The 20,897-nt window shown below is 38.7% G+C and overlaps 1 pseudogene; it reads right to left on the reverse strand.

The window, feature by feature from the left end:
* Nucleotides 1-3,310: 3,310 nt before the first annotated feature.
* On the reverse strand, nucleotides 3,311-4,647 carry LOC699199 (26S proteasome regulatory subunit 4 pseudogene; annotated as a pseudogene).
* Nucleotides 4,648-20,897: the final 16,250 nt, after the last annotated feature.

Consider the following 20,897-nt stretch of genomic DNA (forward strand, 5'->3'; position numbering starts at 1 on the left):
TATTTATATCATAAATGGGAGGTTTTCCTTTTCATTGTTTTTTCTCAGCAAGTTTTGTTTGTGTATATGGAATGGAGCCTGAATCATAACATGGCATTCTAGGCCTTCCATCTCTCTCTTTTCTGTTTCATTTATTACATTTTTCTTGTGCTAACCATATGTTCTTCAAGAAATATTTTCTATAAATGCCCCTAAAGAGCCTTGTTTTTTTGAATTCTTCAGCACTGCTTAAGTATCCTTCTTGATTCTTAAGATTCTTGATTCTTGACATTTTTTCGTCTGTAATTTTGTAAACTCTTTTACACCTTCTAAGTCCTCTCTTCCACAATTTCTCCTACAGCATTTAGGTCTGCATTCAAATGCTACACAACACAAGCTGGTTTTCAGTTACCTTTCTGGGTGTGCTTGTCTATTATATAAAGCAAGCCTCTGAGATACAGAGTGGCAGGAACTGTGCTTCACACTTTGATTTTTTTTTTTTTTTGGTACTCAGTGAATTGAACCTAGTGCATGCTCAGTAAAATTTATCTGTTGATCTTCACCAAATATTTTAAATTATCTCTGGTAACTATCACTTTCATTAGAAAAGCTTGATACATTCTAATTCTGGTGATCTAATATGCATAACGACCCTTAGGAGCTGAGTCAGAAGAGAACTTTCATCCCACCTCCAGGAGACAGCCCATTGGAAGATTAAGAAACCTGCCCCACAGAAGGCCGAGTCTAAGCCAGGCTTGAAGTCAGCTCTTCCAAGAGTTCAGGGCTTTTTCTACTGAACTTTTTGGCCCCTTTCTGCTCAAAGGGCTGAGTCATAAGTTGTCCTAAATAGCCCTCAGGAGTGTCTTCTCCAGCTTTGGGAACAAGTTGCTGGAGATCGAAAAAGAAGGAGAGTTTGAAGTCATTGCAGTTTCAGTGTGCCTACAGTAACACAGGTCTTAAAATTTCTGCCCAGTTCAAACACACAAAATAAGTTTATCTCCCTAATTACTGTTGATTTTGAAACAAGAATGACCAAACTGCTTGTTTTATAAGTAAACCACAAAACCTGGAAGTAGTAACAACTCTCTAATTCTTTATTGAAATCCTTCACCGATAGTTGGAATAATAGTAGTCTCACTTGAATAACATATCTGGTTCACAGCCACAAACAGACCTTGAGAGACCACAGAAAAGTAGAATGCTACAGTTCTTCCTACCTGTGTTCTGTGCTATGAGCTCCCACACACATTGCTTTCATGCCTCTTCCTTCTTGGGAAGGCATTGTGACTCCATGAATAGAAGCAATGGCTTAAGCCCAGAAAGACCTAATTTCATTTTTGTTTATTTCACTACTGTTTATTAGGAATGTAACTTAACCTCTCTTACTTTTAAAATATTTTCATACTATGGGGAGAGACTGTAGTAAATTTTTTGCAGAGTGTTTTATAATCTGGAGATGAAACGCACTATGTAAAACCACCACAAAGATGTTATTAATTACAGCCAGGACTCAAGTCAGCTGTCAGTATTGCAAGGAGGAGCAAGTCCACTGCATAAAATGACAATCACTTCATGAGCTTTCAAATGCATAGAACTTGCTGACACGAATCCTGCAGCACACCAAAGGGTAGAAAATCAAGGTAATGACTGCAGTGGAATAGAAAGATGTCTGCTGGTGTAGTATCAGAGAACTCTTAGTTAAAAAAAGAATAATCTGAAATTTGTTTTAAAAACTGAAGACTGTTGTGATGGTAGAGCTGCAGAATCCTTTCTGTCTGCTTCCAGCCCTATGAGAACCTGGATAGCATTCACATGTACTGACATCTGACAGGAAAAAACAGAATTACTGCAGAGGCTGTTGGAGAGTTCATTGTATTATGACTAAGCTCACTCAGAATAAAATTCTATCCAGTTTCATTAAAGGGTTTTGTGCCTGGTGTATCATAAGTGCTCAGTAAATGTTAGTCTTATTATTTTGCTTGGAAGAAGAAAAATACTGCTCACACGGGTCACCACAGACATAGGATGATGCACATAGCATTGCTTTCACAAATAGCAGAAAGTGTACATATCTGTCTGTACCTGAGCCAGTGAAGAATATCTCCAATTCTGTCTTTTGTTCCCCAGAAAAGGACTTGGAGGTTTTTGGAGCTCACCATGTTTTATCCCTGAAAATAGACTTGATTCTAGTGTAGACCGGGTTCTTCAACCATTGTCTCCAGACAAAAAATCATTCCACAGCCATGGTAGAACATTCATTCTCTGAACCTTTTTATAGAATCCACTTTTATAAAATCTGCAAAGGTTTTCTCTATCAAGCCAGGTGATTAGAAAGAGCGTAGAAAAGGCTGGTAACTCTCCTCTAGACTGCAGCCTTACATGCATGTTAGATTTTCACAGTGTGTGTTATTCCACAATTTCCCCTGCTGCTTCTTCTCCTACCAGCTGGCTTGCTTGTAATTTGGGCAGCTGGGCTTCAGTGGCTCAGACCTTCTCCTTCATGGAATGCTCTAAGCCTCCCTAGTAAATTTCCATATTTTTATTATGTAGAATTGACCACCAGCTACAAAAGAACTTTTTAGATTTACCTAGGGAAATAAGCAAGGGGCAAACGTATGCTAGTCACCATCATAATGTTTTAGTTTTTCCCATTACATTAAGCCCTTTTTCTTATTTCCAGTTTAAGATGATCTATTTTAGGCTATCTCTCAAGACAGCTTTGCCAGCAGAGTGACCACAGAGGACGACAATAACAGCAGGCGTTATTTATTGAAAGCGCAGCTGGTATCTGGTGCTGTGGCGAGTATTTAAAATGCACTATCTCACTTAAAACATAAGTCATCCCTGAAACTCAGAGAGGTTAAGCAACTTTCTCAGCATCATACAGAGGGAAAGTTATCAGGATTCACACCTAGGCTTATACATCTTGAATTTTTTGTAATTATTCTATATGCTATTGGTAATGTCAATAATAACATCACCAGGAATTAAATTGGTCATATTTTTCCCTTTGATGTTAGGCAGTGAATATGTAAAGCATCCTAAGATTAAAAATCAAATAAACAAACAAATGGACAGAAACCCAGATAATTATTATTACTATTATTATTATTATTGTGAAAGAGTACACTCTATTGGGAAGCAGACTGCTGCACAGTGACTGACAAAGGCCACCCAATGGGCACTTACACATCATACTCCAAAAGACATGGGATGTTTTGCTAATAAAAATCAATGGGAACAAGGATTCCTCTGGGCAACTCCCCCAACCTCATCCTTTTTAGGGGTGGAGAAATCTCCCAACCATTTTCCTGATGGCAGCTATGGTTCACTAGAGATAGAGTCCCTCAGGGGTGCCTTCCTGTTTCTTATAAAGAACACTTTCTTTATGTTTTTTGAAGTATTCATTTGTTACTTTCATTCTACATTGTCTTGAGGCCGTCAGACCAGCTTCTATACAGATTACCTTGATGTCAGCACCAGAGAGGTCATCTTTAACCATGATCAAGTCGTCCAGGGTTACATCATCGGCCAGTGTCATCCTGCTTGTGTGATTCTGAAAGGTGCACTTCTTAGTCCTTTCATCAGGCAGGGGGAACTTGATTTTCCTGTCAATGTGGCCTGGTCTGATAAGTGCTGGATCCAAAGTTTCTATTCGGTTTGTGGCCATGATAACTTTCACATCTCCCCTAGAATCAGATCCCTCCAACTGGTTCAACCGTTTCAACATTGTTCACTGAATTTCTCTCTCACCACCAGAATTTGAGTCATACCTTTTTGTCCCAATGGCGCCACTTTCATCAATAAACACGATGGATATTTCATGTTCTTCAGCAACTCAAAACAATTACCATACGAGTTTGGGCCCATCACCTAGGTACTTCTGAATAAGTTCAGAGCCAACCATTCTCAAAAAAGTGGCTGAGGTTTGGTTTGCTACTGCTTTGGATAGCAAGATGTTGCCTGTGCCAGGTGGACCATAGAGAATGACCCCTTTAGGAGGCTTTACACCCATCTCTTCATAATATTCAGGATGAGTGAGAGGAAACTCCACAGCTTCCTTAATTTCCTGAATTTGGTTGTCCAACCCCCCAGTATCAGCATAGGTCTCCTGAGGGGCCTTTTCCATCTTCATCACTGTGACCAGGGGATCCGTGTCATCCATCAGCACCCCTATCACAACATGCACCGTGTGGTTGAGCAGGACAGAGCAGCCAGTTTCCAGCAGATCCTACAAATGAAAGAATGCTGATGCAGTATTCTGAGCCCACAGATGTAGACATGATGGCATGATTGCCATCAAGGATCTCTTCCAAGGTTCCTACTGACATCAGGGTGCCCCTCAGATCATCCACTTCTGATCTTTCCTCCTCTTGTTTTTCTTCTAATGATTTCATTCGTTTCTGATTTCTGATGAATTCTTCCTCCGTGAAAGATAGTCTTTAATTCTCTCTAACGTCAGTAATTTTAACCAGCACTGAGTGTGAGGTGTCACCAGTGGCAGTTTGCTGGCTACATCTGGTCCCTTTGTTTTCTTCTTCTTTTTCCTCACTCTAGTTGGTACAGAGGTTCATATTTCTTTTTCTTGTCCTTGTCATCCTTTTTGCCACTTCCAGGACCATGAACACCACTCTGACTTTGACCCATCTTGCCTTGGCCACTTGAGCTAAAAAACCTGGATTATTAAGATGCCTGTTGGTTACTTAACAATTTTAGTTTCACTATATTATTTAGCTACAAATAGCAGTGGGTTCAAACATTTTCCCTTGCTGGGGATATAATTTCTAGAAAATGTTCTTTGCAATGAAACTGAACTTGAAGCCATTAAGTAGTAATTAATATTAGCTCCTGCTTCGAAAGCATTATATTTAAGAAGGCTTCATAGGAATAATAATAATAATATGAAATGGGGTTTTGGTTTATAGTTTAGTTCCAGGAAGAAAGTATGCTTTTTAAAATTTACCAGAGTATTTAGTAACATTGTTTCCATCTCCAGTGAGCTCGCATTGCTGATTTTAAAGAGACGATGCAGCTGCAAAAAACAGAAAAACAAAACAATTGCAGGACAGAAAGCTCAAGTTTTAGAGAAAGAGAGCTATAGTATCACGTAGTGGAAGTTACCCTGTAGTTCCAACAGAATGCTGAACAGTGAGTTTCATGCTGTTTTATCTAAGCAATAAATTGGCAAAAATATAAAACACAAGCCTAGAAAATGAACAGGAATCTAGTGAACAAATCACTTAACAGAGGTCTTATTTTCTGTGTAACTCAGGTGTGAGCAAGGGTGGTCCCCTCAATCTTGGTGTCAATTTCACACTCTGTGACAATCCAATGTCCTGTTGAAATGTTTGCAAATTCTCAGGTGAAGAAGGCTAATGTTCTCATGGTCGTGAGTTCATTCTTCCTCCAAACCTAGTAGCACATTCGGAATCAGTTCTCAAAAGAATATTGCTGATTTGTTAAAGGGTGTATGATTATGATCTCAAACTGAAGGGACTTTGGCTCCAGTGGATATAGTGGGTCATAAGGGCATATGTTAGAGCTTTCTGCACTGAATGCAAGATTAGGTTTTACATCTTCTGTTGGCCTGGGCCTCTTTGAGAGCTATCGACTTTTGGAATCACTTGGTAAATTGGTCAAAATAGAATACCTTGCCTTCCTCTTGCAGAGTCCAGCAAACATTACAAGGTTTTTTTTTTTTTTTTTTTTCCTTAAGCAGCTTGCTGCTCTATGTCTTATCAACATAATGTGTTTAATTGAATAAATCAGCATGATGTCTTACAGGATGTTGAGTGGTTCTTGGGAATTAAATTGTGACACAGAATTGGGGAGTTGACAACCGACAGTTGGCATTCTTACGACAGTAAAGGCATGCTTTTGTCTCCACTAAGTTAAAACACACTATTCTTAGTGTTCTTTGTTTTTGGGAGTGGATAAACATGCATGCTATCTATCAATAACTGCAAACTAGGTGGCAATAACCCCTGTAAGAAAATCAGTCTGGCAGGCAGCTGTAATAGGCAATATCACTATTCTTCTCAGGGTTTTGCACTTGCCAAAGAGAAATGCATTATGTTCTTTGAATCTTACAGCTTTCTAGAAATGAAAGCAGAATAGTTTTTTTCCCTGTTTTACAGATATGAAGACTGAGAAACAGAGAGCACATTTTGTTGGGAAAACATTTATGAGGGCCCTGAGACTCTGAGGAGCTTGTTCTGAAGTGTCATTTTCCTTGAGCAGTTTTTTTTTTGTGTGTTTTGCCTTATAGATTAGCCTATGTTGCATTGCAGGCTGAGGGCAAGGGGCCTGAAGACAGACTGCCTTAGTTGGAACTTGAATTCTGCCACTTGTCTTGGGCAAATTGCTCAGCTTCTCTGTGACTCAGTTTTCTCATCTGAGGATTAAATGGGGCTTAATTATATGAATGCAAAGTAAAGTACTCAAAACAGAGCCAGACACTATTAGCATTCTATCTATAGTTAATGAAGAAGCAATAACTGACAAGGTTAAAATCTTACACCCAAAGTCAAATGTAGAAAATTTAAAAGATTCTACATTAAAAATGTAATTTCTATCAGGTCCTGGGCTACCTTCACCTTCTTCAGTGAATGGATCAAGTAGGAAACTATATCTCATTGGTTTAAAGTTGAGGTTACTTGTGTGCTAAGTGCCTCTGTTAGCATGCAGAGAACCCTTTGCATGACTAGCACTGACCTGACAAATTGCTGCATACTCTCCAAGTGATTCAGCCAAGCCATTTCCCCAGTGCTGACAAAGCACCAATCCCAGGTACTGCTCAACAGGGCTGCCATTATCTACCATTTCAGGAAGACAAGGAGATTTAGATGGAGAATATTACAATTATTTTCACAAATTAGATGACTGTATTTGAATCTGAGGGCAAAAATTCATGGGTAATATATGTCTTTCTATGTCTATCTCTCTTGAATATAGAGAAGGTAGTTACAATTGGTAATTGAAACATTGCCTATCAGTGTGAAATTTATGAGATAAATTTTAATAAATACATGGACATTTCAAGTGTCTTTTGCTGATGAAAACAGCTGAATTGATTAAAACTAATTTGCACAATTTGTGGTTTATGGTGAGAAATTGACAGCAAAAAAATGGAGCATTTTTAATATAAGTACATTTTTCAACTGGGGTACTTTTTGTTTACATCATGTTGGTAAATGTTTAAATCTTATACTTCAAGAAATTTGCATTTGAAGGGTGACAGACTTTTCTTTGCATCAGTTCAAGTGATTTAATTATAGTGGAGACATAATTTATCTTATTTTCATGAACCCATTACATTTTCATTGAAGTTCAGAGATTTGAATTTTTTTCAGTTATAACTTTTATTAAATTGACTTGATGATATTTTGTTGCATATTTTTTCCTTTAGTATTATGGTGAAATCCTTTTGCTTTAAGTTTTGTCACTGCTATTTATATTCCTAATGGAATATAAGACCTTGGAGGCTTCTAGGGTTTCTCTTACTGCAACTGTCTATGATTAAAAGATTGAATTATTGGTCTCTTAGGATAGAAGCACATTCAGACTTCTTACTTGTTATAGCTTAATATCCATCTCATAAGAACCACTGAGAATCAATCTCCAATTTGCAAATAACTTGGATTTGAGGCATTGGTTTGTGAGTAATCTGTATCATTTTTGGGAGTTCTTTTTTTGTACCACAACAGTAAGTCAGTATCAGTTGCTGCGTTTTCGATTTGTTTAAAAATATTGGAGTATAAAATTGGTTGTCAGGTGGCTTAAGGTTTAGTTCCAGGTTTGCTTTTAGCTCACTTTAGTAACTTACTTAACCTCCATGTGCCTTGGCATTTTCATCTATAAAATAAAGAGGGAGGAATTAGGTCAGACTGGAGCATCTTAAAGGTTCTGTTTCTCAATTTCTCTTTGAATTTATCCAGGTAGATTCTGCACTAGCTTTGGCAGACTCAGGTCATAAGGTTGGTTAAGGTTAGAAAAGAGGATGAATGGGAGAGAGCACCTCAGATCAATTGAGAGCTGGGGAAATTAAACTGTTTATAAAGGAAGGTCCTAGTAGAACCTGCATAGAGGTCCTACACATGGACCCTTAAGGCTTGGCAAAATTAAGTGAAGTTTGGTAATATGTCACTAAGATGATTGTGGTTATAGGGAAGTGGGGGTATATTCTCAGAAGAAGCAGTGCAGAGAACAATTGCATTCAGCTGGTAATAAATAACACTCAGGGCCAGGCACTGGAGATGCATGGCTCTGGATAATGGGGCACAGAGGGTTTGATCACAGGGAGATCGGTCAGAGCAGCACAAGACAAAATCATAGGAAATGCTGTAACTGGGAAGCCACAGGGTTGTCTGAAGCTCACTCAGCCCTATGATATTGATATTGGGTCTGTTGTAGAAAAATATCAATTCTCAGCTCTCCCAGCCTTAGGTAACACTGTGTCTAAATGGCAGTATGTCTTCTTAGGGATTATGAATGACAAGGGGGATGAGAAATGACCAGAACCATCATGCCTCCTCTGCTCCTTCTGTAAAACCTTACTAGTGCTTTTATTTTATATTTTATTTTTATTTCCAGTAGGCAAGAAGAAAATCTGAAAAGTGATGAAGGAGGAGGGTAGGTTACTTAGGGAAGAAGGTTTTAAGAACTGAAAGGATCTGTTTTAGTTAGAATGGGAAAGATGTTTCCTTGGTTACAGATCTTTATAGGTGGTAGAATTATGGTGAAAACACTTTAAGGAAAATTGCTTGATTGCTGGGAGGTATCAGAGTTTTTCAACAAATATTTCATTGAATAGAAATGGATTGAGCACCTGCTATGTGCAAAGCTTTGAACTGAGTGCTCTGGGGATATGAGCAATTATATTCCGTCATTTCCACACCTGAGGAATTCACACAAAAGCTGAAGAGACAAAGCACACAAAGCAGTGAATTAAATGATAGAGCAAGACTTAAATATCCATACAGAATGCCGTGGCATCAAGAGGGACTCCCCGTCCTCCTGAGTTCTGGACCAGTTGAGAAATAAGCCAAATAGAATGCATATAGGGCAATAGATTACCTTTATTTTTAGTAGATAAAAGCTAAATTGAAGTACGCACAGCTTAGTACAGTTCTCAGTGAGCCGCTTGACACTGAAATCCAGAATTAGACTTACATTCTTAGCCATGTGGTGCCTCTGTCCCCATGGAACAGAGAGGAACCACTGTTTGTGGAAGAGCTTGTTTCCAAGAAGAAAAGAGAGGAGCTGAGTCTAAAATCATAAGTTTATTCTTTCCTACTTGGCCCTGAGATGAAGCAAACAAGGCATAGAGGAATATCAATAATTAAGCTCCTTGTTACAGAAGGATTTATCAAGAGTGGGGAAGAGGCATTTCCCTTGACAATAGATAACAGTATCAGCAATGAAGAAAGAACATGCAAAGTGACAAAGAAGGATCCAGACTTTAAGGGTTAGAGATAGGAAGGACAAGCTGGGCCACAGCGTGTTGAAAGGATTTTCCCAGGGGAATGATTTGAGCTGGCTTTTTTTGTGTGATGATAGCATTTATATAGGCAAGAAGAAGAGCCTGCTGGTGGGAGTGGGAGGGATGATATGGGCAAAGTACTGAGAACACAAGAAAGAATGTAAACCCCAAAGCAAGGTGATGACAGTGGAAACTGCAAGAAGAAAGGGTCGAAGTAGCAAATATTGAGAAGGGGATACCACTGTGGGGAGATAATATGTAGGAGGAGAAAAAAAGAATATGAGTTCAAGGGCAGGGATCCCAGTTCTCCTTTCCCTTTGGTACCATAGTGTGTCAGTTAACCTCTCCAGGACTGTCTCAATTTCGTCATCCGCACAATGGGAGAATTTGGATAGCAGATTTCTCTAGCCATTGGTTAGCATGGCTGCCACTGCTAAGAGGAGCTATTAAGCTTGTCAGGTAGAACCAATGGCATTCTTTCCAGAAGTAGAAAAAAAATTCCAAATTTATATGGGATCACAAAAGACCCAGAATAGTCAAAGTTATCTTGAGCAAAATATACAAAACTGGAGGAATCACATTACCTAACTTCAAATTACACTATTGAGCTATGGTAACCAAAACAACATGGTACTGGCATAAAAACAGACACATAGACCAATGGAACATAATGGAGAGCCCAGAAACAAATCCATGCATGTACAGTGAGTTCATTTTCAACAAAGTTGCCAAGAATAAACAGTGTGGAAAGGACAGTCTCTTTAATAAATGGTGATAGGAAAACTGGATATCCATATACAGAAGAATAAAACTAGACACCTGTCTCTCACTGTCTACAAAAATCAAACCAAAATGGATTAAAGACTGAAATTTAAGAACTCAAGTTATGAAACTATGGCAAGAAAATAGTGGGGAAGCTCTCCAGGACATTGGACAGGGCAAATGTTTCTTGAGAAATATCCCACAAGCACAGGCAACCAAAGCAAAAATGGACAAATGGGATTATATCAAGTTAAAAAGCTTCTGCACAGCAAAGGATATAATCAACAAAGTGAAGAGACAACCCACAGAATGGGAAAAAATATTTACAAAGTACTCTTCTGACAAGGGACTAATAACCAGACTATAAAAGGAACTCAAACAATTCTATAGGAAAATAATAATCTGATTTAAAAAACGGGAAAAGATCCGAATAGACATTTCTCAAAAATAGGACACACAAATGGCAAACAGACATATGAAAAGGGTTCAACATCATTCATCATCAGAGAAATTCAAATCAAAACTACAAAGAGATACCATCTCACCCCAGTTAAAATGGCTTTTATCCAAAGGACAGGCAATAACAAATGCTGGCGAGGATGTGGAGAAAACAGAAACCTTGTACCCTGTTGGTGGGAATGCAAATTACTACAACCACTATGGAGAACAGTTTGGAGGTTCCTCATAAAACTAAAAATAGAGCTACCATATGATTCAGCAATACCACTACCACTGCTAGATATATACCCAAATGAAAGAAAGTCAAGATATCAAAGTGCTAACTGCACTCCCATTTTTATTGCAGCACTATTTACAACAGCCAAGATTTGGAAGCAACCTGTGCTCATCAACAGATGAATTGATAAAGAAAATGTGTTACATATAACACTATGGAGCACTATTCAGCCATCAAAAACAATAAGATCCTGTTATCTGCAACAACGTGGATGGAACTGGAGGTCATTATGTTAAGTGAAATAAACCAGTCATGGAAAGGCAGACTTCATATGTTCTCACTTATTTGTGGAAGCTAAAAATTAAAACACTTGAACCCATGGACATGGAGAGCAGAAAGAGGGTTACCAGAGGCTGGGAAGGGTAGTGGTGAGGAGAGCCAGGGAGGTGAGAGGGAAAAGTAGGGATAGTTAATGGGTACAAAGCATAGAAAGAATGAATAATATCTCATATTTTATAGCATAACAGTGTGACTACAGTCAATAATAATTTAATTGCACATTTTAAAATAACTAAAAGAGTATAATTGAATTGTTTGTAACACAAAGGATAAATGCTTGAGGTGATGGATACCCTATTTACCCTGACGTGATTATTACACATCGTATGTCTGTCCAAATATCTCATGTACCCCATAAATATATATACCTATTATAAAAGATTGAAAAAAGATTGTCAAGTAGAACCAGAAAGGTAAAGACCAGAAGCACATGTGGCATTGCTCCCTATACCCCTAGGAGATACAGAGATATGGAAGGCTTTCAGGAGTCAGAGGAGGTCTCTGAGAAGGAGGCTGTGTTATATCCCTGAATGCTGCTGACATCTCTGGTGAGAACTAGCCTCTACAGCACATTACGCAGACTGAGTGTGGAGGGTGAGGAAGTTGAGTTAAAAACCTTCTTGGCCTCCAGTGCCTAGGTCTAGTTAAGAAGTACCCTGGGTAGATCCTGACTCACACCTGAAAGGGCACAGCAGAGACAGGGAGGCTAGTGGAAGTCCACCTTGTTTTACTTACTCACCTTTCCCCAGGCCAACCCACTTTAATATGGATTCATCTCTGGGAAAAGATTTTTCTCTTGCACCCTAAGGTTATGCACTGAGAACATCCATTTAAATCTCTTGGCATTTCTAAATTCATACACCTACTAAAATTTTGGGAGAAAACATATTCAGTGTAGTGACTGACCTTCAACATCCTTACTGTATTCCCTTGAATAATCAGGTTTTTATTACCTTCAGTGCACATTGGTGAGATTTATTACTCACTTTAAAGACGCTGTCTTTTATCTAAATTAAAAAATGCATATATATTCCATTTGACTCTCACCCCAAAGAAGGGGAAAATGGGGCTAAGTGGGGAGAAGCCAATCCATAAAATAGTTATTTTCAAATATGATGTACTTGATGCAGTGTGTGCAATGGATGGACTTTTAATATGAATTGATACCCAATTTAGCTCAATCACAAACAAATAACTGTTCCTTCTTAATAGGTAGCAATGAGTGATCTGACAGAGCTGGTCTCACTTCATTTATAATTAATTCATTCATTTATTCCTTGTCAAATATTTAGTGAGCTTTACTGAGCAATAAGTCCTATGTTACGTGCTGAGAATATAATGGTAAGCAAAACAATTGGGATTTATGCCTTTCTGGAGGTTTAGGATGGTGTGGAGGTGAAGGGAGACAAATGGAGCAAATCTTACAAATATGTAATTACACACTATGAGACTTGGTATAATAGAAAAGTACAGGCTGTTTTAGTAATTTCTAATCAAACCAACAATGTATTTCCAAGGTGTGACAAGGCAGATACCTGTGCCCTCTGTGTTGCAACCTCATTGTGCCTAGCTCTCAATGTGCACTGTCAATCCTTGGTCCTTTTTCTAGAACATTCCACGATACCTCTCTCTCTTCTGCTTGATGAACTCCTATCATCCCTGCAGATCTAGCTCAAATGTTAATTTCTTGTTAGCTAGCATGAGATGGCCACATTGAGCCCGCAGTGAAGATGTCCCCTGCCCCAGTTAACCTACAATTGTTCTAATAACCATGTCACCTTAGTTTAGGCCTACAACCTGGCTCTTTTCTGACCTCACTCGGCTGTTTTTCAGTCAGGCATCTTCTTAGGCTTGTATCCAGTTCATCTAAAAGCGGTATCAGGTTATTTAAGTATAAATTAAAAATGAGGGATGTGGTTGCCATAAGCCACTTAAGCCTGGAATTAGAGGTCTCAGAGTTTTGCTCCTTGGCACTCAGGTTCCGCTCTAAGACTTCACCAAGTGGTCTGGGGGCACTCCCTTGCTTGTAAGCTTTGCATACCTCAAATTGTCATTTTAGTTCTGCATTATGATGAGTGCTCATTCTGACCTCCCTGTACTGAAATTGGGTCTGTAATTATATGTGCCCAATAAATGTTTGCACAACCAGAAATTTTTTTTATGACCAAGAAATGACTATAGGAGAAAAACATTACATTCTAGAAAAACCTGGTAAATACCCAGGAGTTATGTTGTCCTCAGGGAACGAGCCTTCATTGCCCTGTCACAAGAAAATGGAACCACAGTCACAGTACCTAAAGAGTGGGCAGGGAGGACCCATGTGCTGGATGCACTCTACTTGCTGACACAGGCCTGAGGTCTCTTTCCATGGGCGACAAGTCTCCATCCTGTGCTGAGAGATGAGGCTTGAGATAATCATCTTCTTCAGGGTGTGGGGCAGGGCCAGGAAAATGTGGGCCATTTGGGACTGTAACCGACAATTATGAACACCCTCTCATGGAAACAAGTTATATTTTGGAGGAGGAGGAGGGCACTAAGATAACTTGAAGTAGGAAAAGACTTGGGATGGGCACTGGGGAAGGGGAGGGGAGGGCTTTTAGAGGTAGTTTATAAAGTGGCCTCTTGTAGCTAAGTGCCAGCTCTGTTTTCCTGGGGTCCATTTTATCTTGGGAGCTTCATATATAGCTCAGCTATATGGGAAGGGACGTGTGGTTTCATTTCTAGGGAGAACAGGGGCTAGGGAGTAAACAAAATAACAAGGTTCCACCAGACAAAAGCTGCTGTAGAAATGGCTCAGAAACTTTTTAGCAACATGTATCCTGTTGTTTTTGTTAAGCACTGCCCCCTACTCTTTCTGTGATAAGCATTGTCAGTGCCTCATCATTCAGAGTACAAGGCAGTGAACCGCATGACTCTGTTACAGCTATTCTGTCTGCTCTCTGCAGCCTCTCAGCCATTCCTTCCACACCACCGATTGCTGAGCCATCATTTCCTAGAGTGAGCAAGCTGAGTGCTGCATTGCAGTAGAACCATTTAAAGAACCTGGGAGTACTGTGAGTTCCTGTCATTTCCCTAACCATTTGCATGAGTGTACCACACAGGGACTGTCTGGGTTTCAGGGAACTCAGTGCATGGGTGCAGTGGAAATAGGGACTCTTGCTATGCTGGGAGCAGAACTAAGCTATAGTTGGCTGAGGTTTAGAAACTGCGCAGGGTAGCAGAAAATAGGAACCTCTATTAGCCCAAGGATCAAAAGGAGCAGCAGCTCAGAGACGGAATGTTGGCCCTTTGTGTTTGGTTCTCTATTTAGCAAAGTAGAGGGTATACTCTGGATTGTGCCAAGCAGGTGTGAGATTCTGGGGTAAGGCTCAAAGTAGAGTTGCTTCAGCATCTGACTAGATTGAATTCAGAACCCGAATCCTGGGCAAGCTACTGTGAATTAATCAGTGTTTATTGGGCACCTATTAAGCATGAAATGTTGCTCTGGATTATGCTGGAAAGAGGTAGAAGAATAAAAATTGGTTTCCATGGAATTTGAGGAGAAAAATAAAGTAAATTTTAATTCAAGTTGTGAGTGTTCACTACTCAGAGTGAGATACGTGAATCAGAAAGAATTCAGGAGGAGGAAGAGAGGAAGACTACATTGGAGAGGTCTCCCTGAAGGAGGTGGGTCTTGGTTAAGCCTTAGAGGATGAGAAGACTTGGGTAGAAAGGAAGTTCAAGCCATGCCAGGCTCCAGAAGCCCCTCTGCGGACCCAGAGCCAAGGAGGCTTCTTCCTTGAGGACTTTGGCCCTATAGGAAGAACTTAATTCCTCAGCTCCATGAATTCAGAAATTTTGTAAAAACAAGGTGGTGTTAACCCAAAAGATGGCCAGAAGGATATTTTAGTACCATTTTATACAATTATTCAGTGACATTTTGTTCAGTACGAGGAACATTTATTAAGCACAGTCTCTGTGTGGAGCTGTGTAGAACACAGGAGTAATTAAGACCTACTTTGTACTCGAAGAGCATCCAGTTTGCAGAGAAATGTATGCCAGTGGACCGTGAGAGGGGCTAGAGTTGGAACACGAGTTCCAACTCAAAAAATGAGGGTTTAGAGGCAACAGATGATGCTCAGGTCCTGGTCCTGTCCGTTCCTTGGTAGTCTGTTTTTCTAAATTGATTCATAATAGTTGCACATTTTTATGGGATGCATGTAATAATTTGATAAATGTATACAAGGTGTAATGGTCAAATCAGGATAATTGGGATATCCATCACCTCAAATATTTATCATTTCTTTGTGCTGTTTGTTGTCTAGTTTTTAACAAATCATTTAACCTTATGGACATTTAGTTTGTATGTATGCAAAATAGGATTAATGATGCCTTTTCCTCTCTTGATATGGGAGCTTGAGATTCAACTGATATAAAGTATGGAAGGCATTTTTTTAACTGTAAAATGAAACAGTAACATTATCATTACTATGCATGTGAGTCATCATATTATTAGAAATGCAGACCTAGCATTTTAGCCATACTTATGGTTTGTGGTTAAAATGTGGTCATTTCTAAGACCTTATATCAAAGCGAGCACTCTCTCTTAGGGAGCATTTTGAAAGTCTACTTTGAATTACCTATGGGTCTAAGCAGAACAAAACTGAATTTCTTTAAAGAGATTCTACCACATCTTTTTGGTAATTTAGGATGGCCTTTGCATATAATTAGCTTGAATTTACATTGCATTATGTGTTGTAGATGCAAAATAAAAGAAACATATTCCTATGTAGAACAGTTTGACAGAGTATGAGAGGAAAGAGAGAAAACAAGAGGAGGATGGTTAAAAAATTACACAAAAAAGAGCATGGGCACATGAAGCAAATTACACACGCATTAGCAATAGCAGAGAAACCCTGGACCAGGGTCAGACACTAGGATTTTAGTCCTACTCTGCTTCAAGCTCTTGTTACTTGGCTACATCACTTAACTTTTCTGGAGATCTGTCTTTCTTTCTTATTTTTTTAAACAACAAAGAATAAGGGTTATGATTTCTGCCATCTTGAAAATTGATGATTCTAAACTTAAAGGAAAAGATGACTGAAAGCCATAGTAAAGAACATTGTAATGTCTAATGCAGAAGCCTAGGCCACTGAGGTCAGAGACTCTGAATGTCAATCCAAGTTTTTGCAGTTTCTTGGGTAAGTTTCCATTAGTCATTGGCATTCTGAGCAGTCCTCCATTCAGAGTGGGTGTAATTATGACTTACTGAATGTGTCCCAGAAGAGCTATGAGTTTATGTCTTTGAGACAGCCTGAGCTGCTCAGATGAAAGGTGGCCCACATAAATATGTGGCTAGAGAAGCCTGTTAGGAAGTTGCTGGGTTTTGAGAGATGCTGCTTCAGAAGTTATTTGAAAAAGGCAGGATGGAGGACAGGGTATTCAGCATCAAATAAACTATGAAAGAGAAAAAGAAAATCTAATCAAAAAGAAAGAGAGAAGAATGGCGGATAGGAGATAGGACTAACTTGCAGCTCCTAGTCAGATGGACAGAACAGTGTGTGGAGACTCACTTCTTGAACTTTTGCTCCAAGAACATACCAGGAAAACCAAAATAATACATATACCCTTTGAAAGAAGTGGCTTGCCACTGCAAACTCCATGATACAGCCAAAAACACTCAACCGCAGCAAGCCCCACCCAAGAAGAGTCTGAGCTCAGATACGCCTACTCCTGCCCCTACCTGATGGTGTTACTCTACCCACTGTGGTAGCCGAAAACAAAAGACATAATCTCTTGGGAGCTCCGTGGTCCTGCCTATTGTGTGAGAAACCCAAATACTTATCCAGGTGACCTTAGGGCAAGCTTGTATCAGCTGATGCTCTCTTGAAAGTGCCACCACCTGGCTGTAGGCAAACCAACTGCTAGCACAACCAGCATTTGAGAAAACCAGCACACTAAACAAAATTACAACCAAGGACCCTCATAGAGTCCACTTCACTCTCCTACAGCCTCCATCAGAGCAGGTGCTGGTATCCAAAGCTGAGAGACATGAACACAGATCATATCACTCTTTGCAGACATTCCCCAGTACCAGTCTGAAGTCCAGTAGTTTTGCTGGGTGGTTAGACCCAGAAGAGAAAGAATAATCACTGAAGTCTAACTCTCAGGAAGCTCTATCCATAGGGAAATGGGGAGAACACCACATCAAGGGATAACCCAATGGCACAAAAGAATCTGAACAACAGTGCCTGAGCCCCAGATATTTCCTCTAATATGGTCTACCAAAATAAGAGGGAACCAGAAAAATAATTCTGGTAATATGACAAAGCAGGTTTCTTTAACATCCCCCAGAAGATCACACTAGCTCACCAGCAATGAATCCAAACAAAGAATAAATCTCTGAACTGCTAGAAAAAGAATCCAGAAGGTTGATTAGTAAACTACTTATGGAGGCAACAGAGCAAGGTTAAAACCAACTTAAAGAAATTTTAAAAAGGATACAGAATATGGACAAAAAAATCTCCAGAGAAGTAGATAGCATAAATAGAAAACAACCAAAACTCCTGGAAATGAAAGTCACACTTAGAGAAATGCAAAATACACTGAAAAGTCTAAACAACATAATCGAACAAGTAGAAGGGAGAACTTCAGAGCTCGAAGACAAGGCTTTCAAATTACTTCAATCTGACAAAGGCAAAGAAAAAAGAATAAAAAAATGAAGAAAGCCTCCAAGAAGTTTGGGATTATGCTAAATGATCAAATCTAAGAACTACTGGTGTTTGTGAGAAAGAAGAGAAATCTAAAAGTTTGGAAAATTTATTTGAGGGAATAATTGAGGAAAATTTCCCTGGCCTTTCTAGAGACCTAGACATCCAAATACAAGAAATTCAAAGAACACCCGGGAAATTCATTAGAAAAAGATAATCACCTGGGCACACAGTCATCAGATTATCTAAAGTCAAGGTAAAGGAAAGAATCTTAAGAGCTGTGAGGTAAAAGTGTTGGGTAACCTATAAAGGACAACCTATTAGATAAATAGTGGACTTCTCAGCAGAAACCTGAGAAGTTAGAAGGGATCGGGTCCTATCTTTAGTATTTTTAAACAAAACAATTATCAGCCAAAAATTTTGTATCCAGAGAAACTAAACTTCATAAATGAAGGAAGAAAGATACAATCTCTTCCAGACAAATAAATGCTGAGAGAGTTTGCCACTACCAAGCCAGCACTACAAGAACTGCTAAAAGGAGTTCTAAATCTTGAAAGAAAACCTCAAAATTCGTCAAAATAGAATCTTCTTAGAGCATAAATCTCACAGGGCCTATAAAACAATAAGACAATGAAATGGCCTAAATGTTTCATTTAAAAGACACAGAATGGTAGAATGGATAAGAATTCATCAAGCAAGTATCTTCTGTCTTTAAGAAACTCATGTAACACTTAAGGACTCACATAAACTTCAGGTGAAGGTGTGAAAAAAGATATTCCATGCAAAAGGACACCAAAAGTGAGTAGGACTAGCTATTATTCTATCAGACAAAACAGACTTTAAAGCAACCACAGTTCAAAAGACAAAAAGGGACATTATATAATGATAAAGTCTAGTCCAACAGAAAAATATCACAATCCTAAATATATATATATATACACCCAACACTGGAACACTCAAATTCATAAAACAATTACTAATAGACCTAAGAAATGAGAGAGACAGCAACACAGTAATAGTGGGGGACTTCAATACTCCACTGACAGCACGAGACAGGTTGTCAAGACAGAAAGTCAACCCAGAACCAACGAACTTAAATTATACCTAGAACAAATAGACTTAACAGATATTTACAGAACATTCTACCCAACAACTGCAGAATATACATTCTTTTCATCAGTACATGGGACATTCTACAAGATAGACCATATAACAGCCACAAAACAAGTCTCAATAAATTTAAGAAAAATTTAAATTATATCAAGTACCTTCTCAGACCACAGTGGAATAAAATTGAAATCAACTCCAAAAGAAGCCCTCAAAACTATACAAATACATGAAAATTATAATAAGTAACCTGCTTCTGAATGATCTTTGGGTCAAAAATGAAATCAAGATGGAAATTAAAAAGTTCTTCAAACTGGAGGATAATGGTGACACAGCCTATCAAAATCTCGGGGATACAGCCAAAGCAGTGCTAAGAGGAAAGTTTATAGCATTAAATGACTATATCAAAAAGTGTGAAAGAGCACAAATAGACAATCTAGGTTACACTTCAAGAAACTAGAGAAACAAGAACAAACCAAACCCAAACCCAGCAGAAGAAAAGAAGTAACAAAGATTGGAGCAGAACTAAATGAAATTGAACCAAAAAAGAATACAAAAGATAAATGAAACAAAAAGCTGGTTCTTTGAAAAGATAAACAAAACTGATAGAACATTAGCAAGATTAACCAAGAAAAGAAGAGAGAAGATCCAAATAAGCTCAATTTGAAATGAAACAAGAGATATTACAACAGATACTACAGAAATACAAAAGATCATAGTAGGCTACTATGAACACCTTAACATGCATAAACTAGAAAACCTAGAGGAGATGGACACATTCCTGGAAATATACAACCTTCCTAGATTAAACCAGGAAGAAACAGAAACTCTGAACAGACCAATAACAAGCAGCAAGAATGAAATGGTAATAAAAACCTGCTAACAAAAAAAGTCCAGGACAAGACAGATTCACAGCTGAATTCTATCAGACATTCAAAGAAGAGCTGGTACCAAGCCTATTGAAACTATTCCAAGAGGCAGAGAAAGAGGGAATCCTCTCTAACTCATTTTGTGATGCCATATCACCTTAACATCAAAACCAGGAAAGACCAGAACAACAAGAAAGAAAACTACAGACCAATATCCCAATGAACATAGATGCAAAATTCCTCAACAAAATACTAGTTAACTGAGTCCAACAGCACATCAAAAAGATAATCCACCATCATCATATGGGTTTCATACCAGGTATGCAGGCGTGGCTTAACACATGCAAGTCAGTAAATGTGATATATCAAATAAATAGGATTAAAAACAAAAAAATCACATGATCATCTCAGTAGAAGCAGAAAAACCGTTTGACAAAATCCAGCATCACTTTATGATTAAAACCCTAAGCAAAATTGGAATAGAAGGGACATACCTTAAGGTAATTAAAACCACCTATGACAGACCCACAGCCAACATTATACTGAACAGGGAAAAGTTGAAAGCATTCCCCCTGAGAATTGGAACAAGAAAAGGATGCCCACTTTCACCACTTCTATTTAACACAGTACTGGAAGTCCTAGGCAAAGCAATCAGACAAGAGAAGGAAATAAAAGGCATCACAATCAGTAAAGAGGAAGTAAAACCTGTTGCTGTTTGCCAATGATATGATTGTATACCCAGAAAACCCTAAAGACCCGTCCAAAAAGCTCCTAGATCTGACAAAAAAATTCAGTAAAGTTTCAGGATACAAAATCAATGTATGTAAATCAGTAATCCCAGATAACATCAGAAAAACCCTTCTAGACATTGGCTTAGGGAAAGACTTCATGACCAAGAACCCAAAAGCAAATATAACAAAAAGAAAGATAAATAGATGGGACTTAACTAAACTAAAAAGCTCTGCACAGCAAAAGTAATAATCAGCAGAGTAAAC

This window comes from Macaca mulatta, chromosome 13, assembly GCF_049350105.2.
Source record: "Macaca mulatta isolate MMU2019108-1 chromosome 13, T2T-MMU8v2.0, whole genome shotgun sequence".
Lineage (NCBI taxonomy): Eukaryota > Metazoa > Chordata > Mammalia > Primates > Cercopithecidae > Macaca > Macaca mulatta.